Genomic DNA, 21,081 nt, shown 5'->3' on the forward strand with positions numbered 1-21,081 from the left:
CAAAGAACAAGAGACACTCATGTTAATATAACACTTGTTACAAAGAACAAGAGACACTCTTGTTAATGTAACACTTGTTACAAAGAACAAGAGACACTCATGTTAATATAACACTTGTTACAAACAAGAACAAGAGACACTCATGTTAATATAACACTTGTTACAAAGAACAAGAGACACTCATGTTAATATAACACTTGTTACAAAGAACAAGAGACACTCATGTTAATATAACACTTGTTACAAAGAACAAGAGACACTCATGTTAATGTAACACTTGTTACAAAGAACAAGAGACACTCATGTTAATATAACACTTGTTACAAAGAACAAGAGACACTCATGTTAATGTAACACTTGTTACAAAGAACAAGAGACACTCATGTTAATGTAACACTTGTTACAAAGAACAAGAGACACTCATGTTAATGTAACACTTGTTACAAAGAACAAGAGACACTCATGTTAATATAACACTTGTTACAAAGAACAAGAGACACTCATGTTAATGTAACACTTGTTACAAAGAACAAGAGACACTCATGTTAATATAACACTTGTTACAAAGAACAAGAGACACTCATGTTAATGTAACACTTGTTACAAAGAACAAGAGACACTCATGTTAATGTAACACTTGTTACAAAGAACAAGAGACACTCATGTTAATGTAACACTTGTTACAAAGAACAAGAGACACTCATGTTAATGTAACACTTGTTACAAAGAACAAGAGACACTCATGTTAATATAACACTTGTTACAAAGAACAAGAGACACTCATGTTAATGTAACACTTGTTACAAAGAACAAGAGACACTCATGTTAATGTAACACTTGTTACAAAGAACAAGAGACACTCATGTTAATGTAACACTTGTTACAAAGAACAAGAGACACTCATGTTAATGTAACACTTGTTACAAAGAACAAGAGACACTCATGTTAATATAACACTTGTTACAAAGAACAAGAGACACTCATGTTAATGTAAACACTTGTTACAAAGAACAAGAGACACTCAACACTTAATGTAACACTTGTTACAAAGAACAAGAGACACTCATGTTAATATAACACTTGTTACAAAGAACAAGAGACACTCATGTTAATATAACACTTGTTACAAAGAACAAGAGACACTCATGTTAATGTAACACTTGTTACAAAGAACAAGAGACACTCATGTTAATGTAACACTTGTTACAAAGAACAAGAGACACTCATGTTAATGTAACACTTGTTACAAAGAACAAGAGACACTCATGTTAATGTAACACTTGTTACAAAGAACAAGAGACACTCATGTTAATGTAACACTTGTTACAAAGAACAAGAGACACTCATGTTAATGTAACACTTGTTACAAAGAACAAGAGACACTCATGTTAATATAACACTTGTTACAAAGAACAAGAGACACTCATGTTAATGTAACACTTGTTACAAAGAACAAGAGACACTCATGTTAATGTAACACTTGTTACAAAGAACAAGAGACACTCATGTTAATATAACACTTGTTACAAAGAACAAGAGACACTCATGTTAATATAACACTTGTTACAAAGAACAAGAGACACTCATGTTAATGTAACACTTGTTACAAAGAACAAGAGACACTCATGTTAATATAACACTTGTTACAAAGAACAAGAGACACTCATGTTAATATAACACTTGTTACAAAGAACAAGAGACACTCATGTTAATGTAACACTTGTTACAAAGAACAAGAGACACTCATGTTAATGTAACACTTGTTACAAAGAACAAGAGACACTCATGTTAATGTAACACTTGTTACAAAGAACAAGAGACACTCATGTTAATATAACACTTGTTACAAAGAACAAGAGACACTCATGTTAATGTAACACTTGTTACAAAGAACAAGAGACACTCATGTTAATGTAACACTTGTTACAAAGAACAAGAGACACTCATGTTAATGTAACACTTGTTACAAAGAACAAGAGACACTCATGTTAATATAACACTTGTTACAAAGAACAAGAGACACTCATGTTAATGTAACACTTGTTACAAAGAACAAGAGACACTCATGTTAATGTAACACTTGTTACAAAGAACAAGAGACACTCATGTTAATGTAACACTTGTTACAAAGAACAAGAGACACTCATGTTAATATAACACTTGTTACAAAGAACAAGAGACACTCATGTTAATGTAACACTTGTTACAAAGAACAAGAGACACTCATGTTAATGTAACACTTGTTACAAAGAACAAGAGACACTCATGTTAATGTAACACTTGTTACAAAGAACAAGAGACACTCATGTTAATGTAACACTTGTTACAAAGAACAAGAGAAGACTCATGTTAATGTAACACTTGTTACAAAGAACAAGAGACACTCATGTTAATGTAACACTTGTTACAAAGAACAAGAGACACTCATGTTAATGTAACACTTGTTACAAAGAACAAGAGACACTCATGTTAATATAACACTTGTTACAAAGAACAAGAGACACTCATGTTAATATAACACTTGTTACAAAGAACAAGAGACACTCATGTTAATATAACACTTGTTACAAAGAACAAGAGACACTCGTGTTAATGTAACACTTGTTACAAAGAACAAGAGACACTCGTGTTAATATAACACTTGTTACAAAGAACAAGAGACACTCATGTTAATGTAACACTTGTTACAAAGAACAAGAGACACTCATGTTAATATAACACTTGTTACAAAGAACAAGAGACACTCATGTTAATATAACACTTGTTACAAAGAACAAGAGACACTCATGTTAATGTAACACTTGTTACAAAGAACAAGAGACACTCATGTTAATATAACACTTGTTACAAAGAACAAGAGACACTCATGTTAATGTAACACTTGTTACAAAGAACAAGAGACACTCATGTTAATATAACACTTGTTACAAAGAACAAGAGACACTCATGTTAATGTAACACTTGTTACAAAGAACAAGAGACACTCATGTTAATGTAACACTTGTTACAAAGAACAAGAGACACTCATGTTAATATAACACTTGTTACAAAGAACAAGAGACACTCATGTTAATGTAACACTTGTTACAAAGAACAAGAGACACTCGTGTTAATAAACACTTGTTAAAAGAACAAGAGACACTCTCACTGTTAATGTAACACTTGTTACTTGTTACAACAAGAGACACTCATGTTAATGTAACACTTGTTACAAAGAACAAGAGACACTCATGTTAATGTAACACTTGTTACAAAGAACAAGAGACACTCGTGTTAATGTAACACTTGTTACAAAGAACAAGAGACACTCATGTTAATGTAACACTTGTTACAAAGAACAAGAGACACTCATGTTAATGTAACACTTGTTACAAAGAACAAGAGACACTCATGTTAATATAACACTTGTTACAAAGAACAAGAGACACTCGTGTTAATGTAACACTTGTTACAAAGAACAAGAGACACTCATGTTAATATAACACTTGTTACAAAGAACAAGAGACACTCATGTTAATGTAACACTTGTTACAAAGAACAAGAGACACTCATGTTAATGTAACACTTGTTACAAAGAACAAGAGACACTCATGTTAATGTAACACTTGTTACAAAGAACAAGAGAGACACTTGTTACAAAGAAAGAGAACTCGTGTTAATGTAACACTTGTTACAAAGAACAAGAGAACACTCATGTTAATGTAACACTGTTACAAAGAACAAGAGACACTCATGTTAATGTAACACTTGTTACAAAGAACAAGAGACACTCATGTTAATGTAACACTTGTTACAAAGAACAAGAGACACTCATGTTAATATAACACTTGTTACAAAAACACAAGAGACTCATGTTAATGTGTAACAAGTGTTATATAACACTTGTTACAAAGAACAAGAGACACTCATGTTAATGTAACACTTGTTACAAAGAACAAGAGACACTCATGTTAATGTAACACTTGTTACAAAGAACAAGAGACACTCATGTTAATGTAACACTTGTTACAAAGAACAAGAGACACTCATGTTAATGTAACACTTGTTACAAAGAACAAGAGAACTCATGTTAATGTAACACTTGTTACAAAGAACAAGAGACACTCATGTTAATGTAACACTTGTTACAAAGAACAAGAGACACTCATGTTAATGTAACACTTGTTACAAAGAACAAAGAGACACTCATGTTAATATAACACTTGTTACAAAACAACAAGAGACACTCATGTTAATGTAACACTTGTTACATTAACAAGAAACAATAACACTTGTTACAAAGAACAAGAGACACTCATGTTAATGTAACACTTGTTACAAAGAACAAGAGACACTCATGTTAATGTAACACTTGTTACAAAAAACAAGAGACACTCATGTTAATATAACACTTGTTACAAAGAACAAGAGACACTCATGTTAATATAACACTTGTTACAAAGAACAAGAGACACTCATGTTAATGTAACACTTGTTACAAAGAACAAGAGACACTCATGTTAATATAACACTTGTTACAAAGAACAAGAGACACTCATGTTAATGTAACACTTGTTACAAAGAACAAGAGACACTCATGTTAATATAACACTTGTTACAAAGAACAAGAGACACTCGTGTTAATGTAACACTTGTTACAAAGAACAAGAGACACTCATGTTAATGTAACACTTGTTACAAAGAACAAGAGACACTCATGTTAATATAACACTTGTTACAAAGAACAAGAGACACTCATGTTAATGTAACACTTGTTACAAAGAACAAGAGACACTCATGTTAATATAACACTTGTTACAAAGAACAAGAGACACTCATGTTAATGTAACACTTGTTACAAAGAACAAGAGACACTCATGTTAATGTAACACTTGTTACAAAGAACAAGAGACACTCATGTTAATATAACACTTGTTACAAAGAACAAGAGACACTCATGTTAATGTAACACTTGTTACAAAGAACAAGAGACACTCATGTTAATATAACACTTGTTACAAAGAACAAGAGACACTCATGTTAATGTAACACTTGTTACAAAGAACAAGAGAACTCTCGTGTTAATATAACACTTGTTACAAAGAACAAGAGACACTCATGTTAATGTAACACTTGTTACAAAGAACAAGAGACACTCATGTTAATATAACACTTGTTACAAAGAACAAGAGACACTCATGTTAATGTAACACTTGTTACAAAGAACAAGAGACACTCATGTTAATATAACACTTGTTACAAAGAACAAGAGACACTCATGTTAATATAACACTTGTTACAAAGAACAACAGACACTCATGTTAATGTAACACTTGTTACAAAGAACAAGAGACACTCATGTTAATGTAACACTTGTTACAAAGAACAAGAGAGACTCATGTTAATGTAACACTTGTTACAAAGAACAAGAGACACTCATGTTAATGTAACACTTGTTACAAAGAACAAGAGACACTCATGTTAATGTAACACTTGTTACAAAGAACAAGAGACACTCATGTTAATGTAACACTTGTTACAAAGAACAAGAGACACTCATGTTAATATAACACTTGTTACAAAGAACAAGAGACACTCATGTTAATGTAACACTTGTTACAAAGAACAAGAGAACTCATGTTAATATAACACTTGTTACAAAGAACAAGAGACACTCATGTTAATGTAACACTTGTTACAAAGAACAAGAGACACTCATGTTAATGTAACACTTGTTACAAAGAACAAGAGACACTCGTGTTAATGTAACACTTGTTACAAAGAACAAAAGACACTCATGTTAATGTAACACTTGTTACAAAGAACAAGAGACACTCATGTTAATATAACACTTGTTACAAAGAACAAGAGACACTCATGTTAATGTAACACTTGTTACAAAGAACAAGAGACACTCATGTTAATGTAACACTTGTTACAAAGAACAAGAGACACTCATGTTAATATAACACTTGTTACAAAGAACAAGAGACACTCATGTTAATGTAACACTTGTTACAAAGAACAAGAGACACTCATGTTAATGTAACACTTGTTACAAAGAACAAGAGACACTCATGTTAATATAACACTTGTTACAAAGAACAAGAGACACTCATGTTAATGTAACACTTGTTACAAAGAACAAGAGACACTCATGTTAATATAACACTTGTTACAAAGAACAAGAGACACTCATGTTAATGTAACACTTGTTACAAAGAAAAAGAGACACTCATGTTAATGTAACACTTGTTACAAGAACAAGAGACACTCGTGTTAATGTAACACTTGTTACAAAGAACAAGAGACACTCATGTTAATGTAACACTTGTTACAAAGAACAAGAGACACTCGTGTTAATGTAACACTTGTTACAAAGAACAAGAGACACTCATGTTAATGTAACACTTGTTACAAAGAACAAGAGACACTCATGTTAATATAACACTTGTTACAAAGAACAAGAGACACTCATGTTAATGTAACACTTGTTACAAAGAACAAGAGACACTCATGTTAATGTAACACTTGTTACAAAGAACAAGAGACACTCATGTTAATGTAACACTTGTTACAAAGAACAAGAGACACTCATGTTAATGTAACACTTGTTACAAAGAACAAGAGACACTCATGTTAATGTAACACTTGTTACAAAGAACAAGAGACACTCATGTTAATGTAACACTTGTTACAAAGAACAAGAGACACTCATGTTAATTAATAACACTTGTTACAAAGAACAAGAGACACTCATGTTAATATAACACTTGTTACAAAGAACAAGAGACACTCATGTTAATGTAACACTTGTTACAAAGAACAAGAGACACTCATGTTAATGTAACACTTGTTACAAAGAACAAGAGACACTCATGTTAATGTAACACTTGTTACAAAGAACAAGAGACACTCGTGTTAATATAACACTTGTTACAAAGAACAAGAGACACTCATGTTAATGTAACACTTGTTACAAAGAACAAGAGACACTCATGTTAATGTAACACTTGTTACAAAGAACAAGAGACACTCATGTTAATGTAACACTTGTTACAAAGAACAAGAGACACTCATGTTAATGTAACACTTGTTACAAAGAACAAGAGACACTCATGTTAATATAACACTTGTTACAAAGAACAAGAGACACTCGTGTTAATATAACACTTGTTACAAAGAACAAGAGACACTCATGTTAATGTAACACTTGTTACAAAGAACAAGAGACACTCATGTTAATGTAACACTTGTTACAAAGAACAAGAGACACTCATGTTAATATAACACTTGTTACAAAGAACAAGAGACACTCATGTTAATGTAACACTTGTTACAAAGAACAAGAGACACTCATGTTAATATAACACTTGTTACAAAGAACAAGAGACACTCATGTTAATGTAACACTTGTTACAAAGAACAAGAGACACTCATGTTAATGTAACACTTGTTACAAAGAACAAGAGACACTCATGTTAATGTAACACTTGTTACAAAGAACAAGAGACACTCATGTTAATGTAACACTTGTTACAAAGAACAAGAGACACTCATGTTAATATAACACTTGTTACAAAGAACAAGAGACACTCATGTTAATGTAACACTTGTTACAAAGAACAAGAGACACTCATGTTAATGTAACACTTGTTACAAAGAACAGAACAAGAGACACTCATGTTAATATAACACTTGTTACAAAGAACAAGAGACACTCATGTTAATGTAACACTTGTTACAAAGAACAAGAGACACTCATGTTAATATAACACTTGTTACAAAGAACAAGAGACACTCATGTTAATGTAACACTTGTTACAAAGAACAAGAGACACTCATGTTAATGTAACACTTGTTAAAAAGAACCAGAGACAATCATGTTAATGTAACACTTGTTACAAAGAACAAGAGACACTCATGTTAATATAACACTTGTTACAAAGAACAAGAGACACTCATGTTAATGTAACACTTGTTAGAAAGAAAAAGACACTCGTGTTAATATAACACTTGTTACAAAGAACAAGGGACATTCATGTTAATGTGACAATTGTTACGAAGAACAAGAGAATCATGTTAATATAACACTTGTTATAAAGAACTAGAGACACTCATGTTAATGTAACACTTGTTACAAAGAACAAGAGACACTCATGTTAATATAACAAGAAAACTGTGTTATGTTACAAAGAACAAGAGACACTCATGTTAATATAACACTTGTTACAAAGAACAAGAGACACTCGTGTTAATGTAACACTTGTTACAAAGAACAAGAGACACTCATGTTAATGTAACACTTGTTACAAAGAACAAGAGACATTCATGTTAATGTGACAATTGTTACGAAGAACAAGAGAATCATGTTAATATAACACTTGTTACAAAGAACTAGAGACACTCATGTTAATGTAACATTTGTTAGAAAGAAAAAGACACTCGTGTTAATATAACACTTGTTACAAAGAACAAGAGACACTCGTGTTAATGTAACACTTGTTACAAAGAACAAGAGACACTCATGTTAATGTAACACTTGTTACAAAGAACAAGAAACACTCATGTTAATGTAACACTTGTTACAAAAGAACAAGAGACACTCATGTTAATGTAACACTTATTACAAACAACGAGAAGTCGTGTTAATATAACACTTGTTACAAACAACTAGAGACACTCATGTTAATGTAACACTTGTTACAAAGAACAAGAGACACTCATGTTAATGTAACACTTGTTACAAAGAACAAGAGACACTCAAGAAGAACAGAGACCTGTTAATGTAACACTTGTTACAAAGAACAAGAGACACTTGTTAATATAACACTTGATATAAAGAAGAGGAGACACTCATGTTAATATAACACTTGTTACAAAGAACAAGAGACACTCGTGTTAATGTAACACTTGTTACAAAGAACAAGAGACACTCATGTTAATGTAACACTTGTTACAAAGAACAAGAGACACTCATGTTAATGTAACACTTGTTACAAAGAACAAGAGACACTCATGTTAATGTAACACTTGTTACAAAGAACAAGAGACACTCATGTTAATGTAACACTTGTTACAAAGAACAAGAGACACTCATGTTAATGTAACACTTGTTACAAAGAACAAGAGAACTCATGTTAATATAACACTTGTTACAAAGAACAAGAGACACTCATGTTAATGTAACACTTGTTACAAAAGAACAAGAGAACTCATGTTAATATAACACTTGTTACAAAGAACAAGAGACACTCATGTTAATGTAACACTTGTTACAAAGAACAAGAGACACTCATGTTAATATAACACTTGTTACAAAGAACAAGAGACACTCATGTTAATGTAACACTTGTTACAAAGAACAAGAGACACTCATGTTAATGTAACACTTGTTACAAAGAACAAGAGACACTCGTGTTAATGTAACACTTGTTACAAAGACAAACAAAGAGACACTCATGTTAATGTAACACTTGTTACAAAGAACAAGAGACACTCATGTTAATGTAACACTTGTTACAAAGAACAAGAGACACTCATGTTAATGTAACACTTGTTACAAAAAGAACAAGAGACACTCATGTTAATATAACACTTGTTACAAAGAACAAGAGACACTCATGTTAATGTAACACTTGTTACAAAGAACAAGAGACACTCATGTTAATGTAACACTTGTTACAAAGAACAAGACAAGTTAATATAACACTTGTTACAAGAACAAGACTCATGTTAATGTAACACTTGTTACAAAGAACAAGAGACACTCATGTTAATGTAACACTTGTTACAAAGAACAAGAGACAATCATGTTAATATAACACTTGTTACAAAGAACAAGAGACACTCATGTTAATATAACACTTGTTACAAAGAACAAGAGACACTCATGTTAATATAACACTTGTTACAAAGAACAAGAGAACTCATGTTAATGTAACACTTGTTACAAAGAACAAGAGACACTCATGTTAATGTAACACTTGTTACAAAGAACAAGAGACACTCATGTTAATATAACACTTGTTACAAAGAACAAGAGACACTCATGTTAATGTAACACTTGTTACAAAGAACAAGAGACACTCATGTTAATATAACACTTGTTACAAAGAACAAGAGAACTCATGTTAATATAACACTTGTTACAAAGAACAAGAGAACACTTGTTACAAAGAACAAGAGACACTCATGTTAATGTAACACTTGTTACAAAGAACAAGAGACACTCATGTTAATGTAACACTTGTTACAAAGAACAAGAGACACTCATGTTAATGTAACACTTGTTACAAAGAACAAGAGACACTCATGTTAATATAACATTTGTTACAAAGAACAAGAGACACTCGTGTTAATATAACACTTGTTACAAAGAACAAGAGACACTCATGTTAATGTAACACTTGTTACAAAGAACAAGAGACACTCATGTTAATGTAACACTTGTTACAAAGAACAAGAGACACTCGTGTTAATGTAACACTTGTTACAAAGAACAAAAGACACTCATGTTAATGTAACACTTGTTACAAAGAACAAGAGACACTCATGTTAATGTAACACTTGTTACAAAGAACAAGAGACACTCGTGTTAATGTAACACTTGTTACAAAGAACAAGAGAGACACTCATGTTAATATAACACTTGTTACAAAGAACAAGAGACACTCATGTTAATGTAACACTTGTTACAAAGAACAAGAGACTCATGTTAATATAACACTTGTTACAAAGAACAAGAGACACTCATGTTAATGTAACACTTGTTACAAAGAACAAGAGACACTCATGTTAATGTAACACTTGTTACAAAGAACAAGAGAACTCGTGTTAATATAACACTTGTTACAAAGAACTAGAGACACTCATGTTAATGTAACACTTGTTACAAAGAACAAGAGACACTCATGTTAATGTAACACTTGTTACAAAGAACAAGAGACACTCATGTTAATGTAACACTTGTTACAAAGAACAAGAGACACTCATGTTAATGTAACACTTGTTACAAAGAACAAGAGACACTCGTGTTAATATAACACTTGTTACAAAGAACAAGAGACACTCATGTTAATGTAACACTTGTTACAAAGAACAAGAGACACTCATGTTAATATAACACTTGTTACAAAGAACAAGAGACACTCATGTTAATGTAACACTTGTTACAAAGAACAAACACTTGAGACACTCATGTTAATATAACACTTGTTACAAAGAACAAGAGACACTCATGTTAATATAACACTTGTTACAAAGAACAAGAGACACTCATGTTAATGTAACACTTGTTACAAAGAACAAGAGACACTCATGTTAATATAACACTTGTTACAAAGAACAAGAGACACTCATGTTAATATAACACTTGTTACAAAGAACAAGAGACACTCATGTTAATGTAACACTTGTTACAAAGAACAAGAGACACTCATGTTAATGTAACACTTGTTACAAAGAACAAGAGACACTCATGTTAATGTAACACTTGTTACAAAGAACAAGAGACACTCATGTTAATATAACACTTGTTACAAAGAACAAGAGACACTCATGTTAATGTAACACTTGTTACAAAGAACAAGAGACACTCATGTTAATATAACACTTGTTACAAAGAACAAGAGACACTCATGTTAATGTAACACTTGTTACAAAGAACAAGAGACACTCATGTTAATGTAACACTTGTTACAAAGAACAAGAGAACTCGTGTTAATGTAACACTTGTTACAAAGAACAAGAGACACTCATGTTAATGTAACACTTGTTACAAAGAACAAGAGACACTCATGTTAATATAACACTTGTTACAAAGAACAAGAGACACTCATGTTAATGTAACACTTGTTACAAAGAACAAGAGACACTCATGTTAATATAACACTTGTTACAAAGAACAAGAGACACTCATGTTAATGTAACACTTGTTACAAAGAACAAGAGACACTCATGTTAATGTAACACTTGTTACAAAGAACAAGAGACACTCATGTTAATATAACACTTGTTACAAAGAACAAGAGACACTCGTGTTAATGTAACACTTGTTAAAAAGAACAAGAGAACTCATGTTAATATAACACTTGTTACAAAGAACAAGAGACACTCATGTTAATATAACACTTGTTACAAAGAACAAGAGACACTCATGTTAATGTAACACTTGTTACAAAGAACAAGAGACACTCATGTTAATGTAACACTTGTTACAAAGAACAAGAGACACTCATGTTAATATAACACTTGTTACAAAGAACAAGAGACACTCATGTTAATGTAACACTTGTTACAAAGAACAAGAGACACTCATGTTAATGTAACACTTGTTACAAAGAACAAGAGACACTCATGTTAATATAACACTTGTTACAAAGAACAAGAGACACTCATGTTAATATAACACTTGTTACAAAGAACAAGAGACACTCATGTTAATATAACACTTGTTACAAAGAACGAGAGACACTCATGTTAATGTAACACTTGTTACAAAGAACAAGAGACTCATGTTAATATAACACTTGTTACAAAGAACAAGAGACACTCGTGTTAATATAACACTTGTTACAAAGAACAAGAGACACTCATGTTAATGTAACACTTGTTACAAAGAACAAGAGACACTCATGTTAATATAACACTTGTTACAAAGAACAAGAGACACTCATGTTAATATAACACTTGTTACAAAGAACAAGAGACACTCATGTTAATATAACACTTGTTACAAAGAACAAGAGACACTCATGTTAATGTAACACTTGTTACAAAGAACAAGAGACACTCATGTTAATATAACACTTGTTACAAAGAACAAGAGACACTCATGTTAATGTAACACTTGTTACAAAGAACAAGAGACACTCATGTTAATATAACACTTGTTACAAAGAACAAGAGACACTCATGTTAATGTAACACTTGTTACAAAGAACAAGAGACACTCATGTTAATATAACACTTGTTACAAAGAACAAGAGACACTCATGTTAATGTAACACTTGTTACAAAAGAACAAGAGACACTCATGTTAATGTAACACTTGTTACAAAGAACAAGAGACACTCATGTTAATGTAACACTTGTTACAAAGAACAAGAGACACTCATGTTAATATAACACTTGTTACAAAGAACAAGAGACACTCGTGTTAATATAACACTTGTTACAAAGAACAAGAGACACTCATGTTAATATAACACTTGTTACAAAGAACAAGAGACACTCGTGTTAATATAACACTTGTTACAAAGAACAAGAGACACTCATGTTAATGTAACACTTGTTACAAAGAACAAGAGACACTCGTGTTAATGTAACACTTGTTACAAAGAACAAGAGACACTCATGTTAATGTAACACTTGTTACAAAGAAAAAGAGACACTCGTGTTAATGTAACACTTGTTACAAAGAACAAGAGACACTCATGTTAATGTAACACTTGTTACAAAGAACAAGAGACACTCGTGTTAATGTAACACTTGTTACAAAGAACAAGAGACACTCATGTTAATATAACACTTGTTACAAAGAACAAGAGACACTCGTGTTAATATAACACTTGTTACAAAGAACAAGAGACACTCATGTTAATGTAACACTTGTTACAAAGAACAAGAGAACTCATGTTAATGTAACACTTGTTACAAAGAACAAGAGACACTCATGTTAATGTAACACTTGTTACAAAGAACAAGAGACACTCATGTTAATATAACACTTGTTACAAAGAACAAGAGACACTCATGTTAATGTAACACTTGTTACAAAGAACAAGAGACTCATGTTAATATAACTTGTCGTGTTAATATAACACTTGTTAAAAGAACAAAGACACATGTTAATGTAACACTTGTTACAAAAAAAGAGACACTCATGTTAATGTAACACTTGTTACAAAAAACAAGAGACACTCATGTTAATGTAACACTTGTTACAAAGAACAAGACACTCATGTTAATATAACACTTGTTACAAAGAACAAGAGACACTCGTGTTAATATAACACTTGTTACAAAGAACAAGAGACACTCGTGTTAATATAACATTTGTTACAAAGAACAAGAGACACTCGTGTTAATGTAACACTTGTTACAAAGAACAAGAGACACTCGTGTTAATGTAACACTTGTTACAAAGAACAAGAGACACTCGTGTTAATGTAACACTTGTTACAAAGAACAAGAGACACTCGTGTTAATGTAACACTTGTTACAAAGAACAAGAGACACTCGTGTTAATGTAACACTTGTTAAAAAGAACAAGAGAACTCATGTTAATATAACATTTGTTACAAAGAACAAGAGACACTCGTGTTAATGTAACAGTTGTTAAAAAGAACAAGAGAACTCATGTCAATATAACATTTGTTACCAAGAACAAGAGACGCTCATGTTAATGTAACACTTCTTATCAAGAACAAAAGACACTCATGTTAATGTAACACTTTTACAAAGAAGAGAACTCGTGTTAATATAACACTTTTTACAAAGAGCAAGAGACACTCATGTTAATGTAATACTTGGTACAAAGAATAAGAGAACTCGTGTTTATATTACACTTGCTAGAAAGAACAAGAGACAATCATATTAATATAACACTTGTTTCAAAGAACAAGAGACACTCATGTTAATATAACACTTGTTACAAAGAACAAGAAAACTCGTGTTAATATAACACTTGTTACAAAGAACGAGAAACAATGATGTTAATGTAACAGCTCTTAAAACGAACTCGTGTTAATATAACACTTGTTACAAAGAATAAGAGAACTCCTATTGATATAACACCTATGACAAAGAACAAGACACTCATGTTAATCTAACACTTGTTACAAAGAATAAGAAACAATCATGTTAATATAACACTTGTTTCAAAAAACAAGAAACACTCACGTTATTATAACACTTGTTAGAAAGAACAAGAGACCTCGTATTTATGTAACACTTGTTACAAAGAACAAGAGACACTCATGTTAATGTAACACTTGTTACAAAAAACAAGAAACAATCATATTATTCTAACACGTTTCAAAGAACAAGACACTGATGTCAATATAACACTTGTAATAAAGAACAAGAGACACACATGTTAATGTAAGAATTGTTACAAAGAACAAGAGACACTCAAATTAATGTAATACTTGTTAAAGAGAACAACAAACACGTTATTATTACACTTGTTACAAAGAACAAGAGAACTCATGTTTATGTAACACTTGTTACAAAAAACAAGAAACAATCATGTTAATGTAACATTTGTTACAAAGAACAAGAGACACTCAAGTTAATGTAACACTTATTACAAAGAACAAGAGACACTCGTGTTAATGTAACACTTGTTAGAAAAAAAAAAACAATGATGTTAATACAACACTTGTTTCAAAGAATAAGAGAACTCATGCTAATATAAAACTTGTTACAAAAAGAAGAGACGATCATCGTTATGTAACACTTGTTACAAAGAACAAGAAACACTCACGTTATTATAACATTTGTTACAAAGAACAAGAGAACTCGTGTTTATGTAACATGTTACAAAGAACAAGAGATATGTTAATATAACACTTGTTACGAAGGACAAGAGACACTCGTGTTAATGTAACACTTGTTAAAAAGAACAAGATACCTCATGTCAATATAACACTTGTTACAAAGAACAAAACACACTCATTTTAATGTAACCCTTGTTACAAAGAACATGAGACACTCATACTAATGTAACACTTGTTATATTGACATCAGTGTCTGTTGTTCTTTGAAACGTGTTAGATTAACATGATTGTTTCTTGTTCTTTGTAACAAGTGTTACATTAACATGAATGTCTCTTGTTTTTTCTAACAAGTGTTATAATAACAAGATTTCTCTTGTTCTTTGAAACAAGTGTTACATTAAGATGAATGTCTGTTATTCTTTGTAACAAGTGTATATATTAAAACGATTTCTCTTGTTCTTTGCAATAAGTATTAAACTAATATTAGTGTCTCTTGTTCTTTGTAACAAGTGTCACATTAACACGAGTGTCTCGTGCTGTTATTGTAACATGAGTGTGTCAAGTTTTTGTATTAATGAGTTTTCTTGTTCTTTGTAACAAGTATTACATTAACACGACTTCTTGTTCTTTGTAACAAGTGTTACATTGATATGATTGATTCTTGTTCTTTGTAATAAGTGTTACATTAACATGAGTGTCTAGTTCTTTGTAACAAGTGTTATATTAGTACGAGTTCTCTTGTTCTTTGTAACAAGTGTTACATTAACATGAGAGTCTCTTGTACATTGTAACAAGTGTTAGATAAACACGAGTTCTCTTGTTCTTTGTAACAAGTTACATAAATACGAGTTCTCTTGTTCTTTGTAACAAGTTACATAAACACGAGTTTTCTTGTTCTCTGTAACAAGTAACATGTTAATATAACACTTGTTACAAAGAACAAAAGACACTCACGTTTATGTAACACTTGTTACAAAGAACAAGAGACACTGATGTTAATTTTACACGTATTGCAAAGAACAAGAGAACTCCAGTTAATATAACACTTGCTACAAAGAACAAGAGAACTCGTGTTAATAGAGCACTTGTAATAAAGAACAAGACATTCATGTTAATGTAACACTTGTTACAAAAAACAAAGACACTCGTGTTAATCTAACACTTGTTACAAAGAACAAGAGACACTCATGTCAATATAACACTTGTTATCAAGAACAAAAGACACTCATGTTAATGTAACACTTGTTACAAAGAAGAGAACTCGTGTTAATATAACACTTGTTACAAAGAACAAGAGACAATCATGTTAATATAACACTTGTTACAAACAAGAGAGAACTCGTGTTAATATAAACATGTTACAAAGAACAAGAGACTCTCATGTTAATGTAACACTTGTTAGAAAAAAAAAAAGAAATAGTGATGTTAATATAACACTTGTTTCAAAGAACAAGAGAACTCATGTTAATATAAAACTTTTTACAAAAGAAAGAGACAATCATGTTTATATAACACTTTTACAAAGAACAATGACACTCATGTTAATGTAACACTTGTTACAAAGAACAAGAGACCGTGTTTATGTAACACTTGTTACAAAGAACAAGAGACACTCATGTTAATGTAACACTTGTTACAATGAACAAGAGAACTCGTGTTAATATAACACTTGTTACAAAGAACAAGAGACACTCGTGTTAATGTAACACTTGTTACAAAGAACAAGAAAACTCATTAATACAAAACTTGTTACAATAAGGAGGAGACACTCGTGTTATTGTGACACTTGTTACAAAGAACAAGACACACTCGTGATAATTTAACACTTGTTACAAAGAACTAGAGACAATCATGTTAATGTAACACTTGTTAGAAAGAACAAGAAACAATTATATCAATGTAACACTTGTTACAAAGAACAAGAGACACTCATGTTGATATAACACTTGTTACAAAGAACAAGAAGTCGTGTTAATATAACAGTTGCTACAAAAAACAAGAGACAATCATGTTAATATAACATTTGTTACAAAGAAGAAGAGAACTCGTGTTAATGTAATACTTGTTACACAGAAAGAGACACTAATCTTAGTTTAATACTTATTGCAAAGAACAAAAGAAATCGTTTCAATATAACACTTGTTACAAAGAACAAGAGACACTCATCTTAATGTAACACTTGTTGCAAAGAACAAGAGACACTCGTGTTAATATAACACTTGTTAAAAAGAACAAGAGACCTCATGTCAATATAACACTTGTTACAAAGAACAAGAGACACTCATGTTTATGTAACACTTTTACAAAGAACAAGAGAACTTGTTTTAATGAAACACTTGTTAAAAAGAACAATAGACACTCGTGTTAATTTAACACTTGTTACAAGAACAAGAAACAATCATGTTAATATAACACTTGTTACAAAGGACATGAAACACTTACATTAATAAAGCACTTGTTACAAAAAAAGAGAACTTGTGTTTATGTAACCCTTGTTGCAAAGAACATGAGACACTCATATTAATGTAACACTTGTTATATTGACATCAGTGTCTCTTGTTCTTTGAAACATGTGTTAGATTAACATGATTGTTTCTTGTTCTTTGTAACAAGTGTTACATTAACAAAAAACACTCACATTTATGTAACACTTGTTACAAAGAGCAAGAGACACTCATGAAAATGTAACACTTGTTACAAAGAACAAGAGAACTCGTGTTTATGTAACACTAGTTACAAAGAACAAGAGAGACTCACGTTAATGTAACACTAGTTACAAAGAACAAGAGAACTCGTGTTTATGTAAGATTTGTGACAAAGAACAAGAGACAGTCATGTTAATGTGTCACTTGTCACAGAAAGAACAAGATAATTCTTGTTAATATAACACTTATTCCTTGTTTGTTATAGTCCAATCATTGGAGTTCTCTTGTTACATATTATAATTTATCTTGGACAAGTCTCTGATTTATTATGTTATGTGTGTTACACATTATGATTTCAAAAATATCCAGGACATTTTAATTTAGAACTTAAATAAATATTAATATGTATTAAATTTATGATACTTGCCAACAAGACATACACACAATTTTCTTTGTTTACACAAATATACATTTATATGAAAAAAATACAATTTAAAATAATGATGATTACAAATAGTGAATACAAATAATTATTTGTATTCGAAAATTTTACAAACTCACAAACAATATTCAGTCTTCTATGTGGTCTGGAACTGAATATTTTATTGACAGCCTTACTCTGCTTTATATGTAAATATCAAATACATATAAATATATACACAGGTATAGATAATACATACCCTTTGTTTTATGGTTTTAAACTTTTGATTATCAGACAAGTCACTGCAGTCTCTTTGAGTAAACGCTGTACTTTTCTCATGTGAAGAAATAGAACCTATGATAGACACTTGAACTTCCTGAAAATAACAACAAACAAAACAGCCATAATTGTCGTTAGGTCATCTGTAAAGAAACTTAATATATTACCGAAAATGAAAAGAGAAAAAGTGCAAATTTCAATGTAAAAAAGAGACTGTTGGAAATAATAGGCAGTTATGAAGTTGTATAAACTATCTTGAGTTACACTTAAAATTAAGATTTAATTAAACAATCAGTATAAATAGTTATTTACAACTTTCAACTGATTAGATCTGATTTCCATACAGTACTTAATAATAAGATCTTTATTAGAGTCTAATTTAGGCTAATCCAGTGAGTTATGTGGAATCTTTAATAATATACTATGTGCAAGTAGAGCTGCATTGGTATCAGAAAAATTGGATACAGAAACTTAATAATAGAAAATTCTATGAGATATTTATATAATGAAGTAGTACAGAATCTCTTAGTAACTGAGTTCATGAAAGAAAAAGACTGGGTTCAAAATACCTACAAACAAACAATCCTTATTAATTCACTAACACAAACATTGCGTGTGTATACTTGCCCAAGGAACAATAAACAGTCTCTTCTACAAAAATAAGTATCATCATTTTATTGAGCTTAAACTATCTACCAGACTGTTTAAACTCAATATTTCTCACTTTACAGGCAACATCAGATTCATCAAGAGGCCCATTACACCATGAGCAGAATAGGTGTGAGCTCAATACAATGGTAAGGAGAAAGATAACTTAAACAACATCAAATTACATACACACACACACACACACAGAACAAATTATAAATTCAAAAATATACTTTGTCAATTCTGATTGAGGTGTTTAAGACTGTTAAGGGAAATTATAAACGTGACAGTTGTCTTTAACTAAGACAACTTTATTTTTCTAACAGGGTAGCTGACCTCTCAAAAGGATTGCTTTCAGATGTAGTACATGCAGTTAATCTGAGGAAGTTAAAGGGAAGACACATTACATATCTGAATAATAAGGGATGGCTTTGAGTGTTTTGTTATTATTTTAGGGTTTAGTACAGTGGATAGGACAGTCTCAACATACTGGCATATTCCTTGTTGTTTTTAAATTACATGTATTTATTTGTACACACAATATTTTTCTCTCTCCCCTAATTCAGGCTCGTCTTCAAACTAGTAGATAATTTTAACTTTCAAAAAAATAAAATTCAAAGTTGAACCATCGTTACACAGTGTGTTAAGTTTTTACCATTCTTGTGAACACTTATGACAAAGACAGCACAACCCTTAGACAAAGAACTCGATACACCATCCTAATTTTAAAATTCTCCATAAAAATAATTCAATATCATAATTTTATTAACACGCCTTACAACACAGAAATTTACCACCAAAGTTCAAAACAACTATATAAACCCTATAATGAACACTTCAGTAACTTTTAACAAAGAAATGCAATAAAGAAAACCCTTCCATAATGATTATACAAAATAAATTTTAACATAGCAAAAAATACAAATTTCAATCTCAATACAAAATGATTTAAATAATATACATTTAATGTATAGTTACAATGAAAAATAATGTTTAAGAATAATACATAAAACTGCAAACAATGAAATGCAAAATAACCCTTGAATAACAACTCATGACATAAGAGGAAGCTATTCTTTAGATGAACTAAAGATAGATAAATTAATAACTTCTTTTGCTCTATGACAAATGAAGAACAAATCAACATTAGATCAAAATTAAGCCTTTATACATTAAATAAAATTACTTCTAAAAAAATTTAAAAGTATATATAAAATAACACTTAATAATACATACTAAACAAATTAATCTTTTGAAGAAATTCAGTACTAACATAATGATTATAATAAAAAAAAATGTAGGGACATATGTACTGAAATTGGTATGTTTACATTATAAAACCAAATAAATCAAACCCACTAGCCAGCCACTGCAAATTATGTATACTTTAATCAATTACTCATTCTTAAATACCAAAAACAATATAACAGAAGAGAAAAAGCAAATAATAAAAAGAGAAAATACCACGATGCTTATATATCACTCAATTAAATATATATATATACACATACAGGGAGTGAACAAAAGAAGTTGCACCTTTTAAAATGTTAATTTGTTATGACTTTTAATAAATAATAGAAAAATTTGTAAAAACTATGTTTTTAGA

At 30.7% G+C, this 21,081-nt stretch overlaps 1 long non-coding RNA gene across 1 annotated transcript in view; it reads left to right on the forward strand.

Annotated features, from left to right (window-relative positions):
• LOC143243141 (uncharacterized) overlaps positions 1-20,105 on the forward strand; it is a 62,684-nt gene extending 42,579 nt beyond the window's left edge. The window contains exons 2-3 of the long non-coding RNA XR_013024016.1: positions 19,559-19,624; positions 19,802-20,105. This is a non-coding gene — a long non-coding RNA (uncharacterized LOC143243141). The remainder of the gene's footprint in view (positions 1-19,558; positions 19,625-19,801) is intronic.
• The last annotated feature ends 976 nt before the right edge of the window (positions 20,106-21,081 follow it).

The sequence above is a fragment of the Tachypleus tridentatus genome, unplaced genomic scaffold (genome assembly GCF_004210375.1).
Source record: "Tachypleus tridentatus isolate NWPU-2018 unplaced genomic scaffold, ASM421037v1 Hic_cluster_2, whole genome shotgun sequence".
NCBI classification, from domain to species: Eukaryota; Metazoa; Arthropoda; class Merostomata; order Xiphosura; family Limulidae; genus Tachypleus; species Tachypleus tridentatus.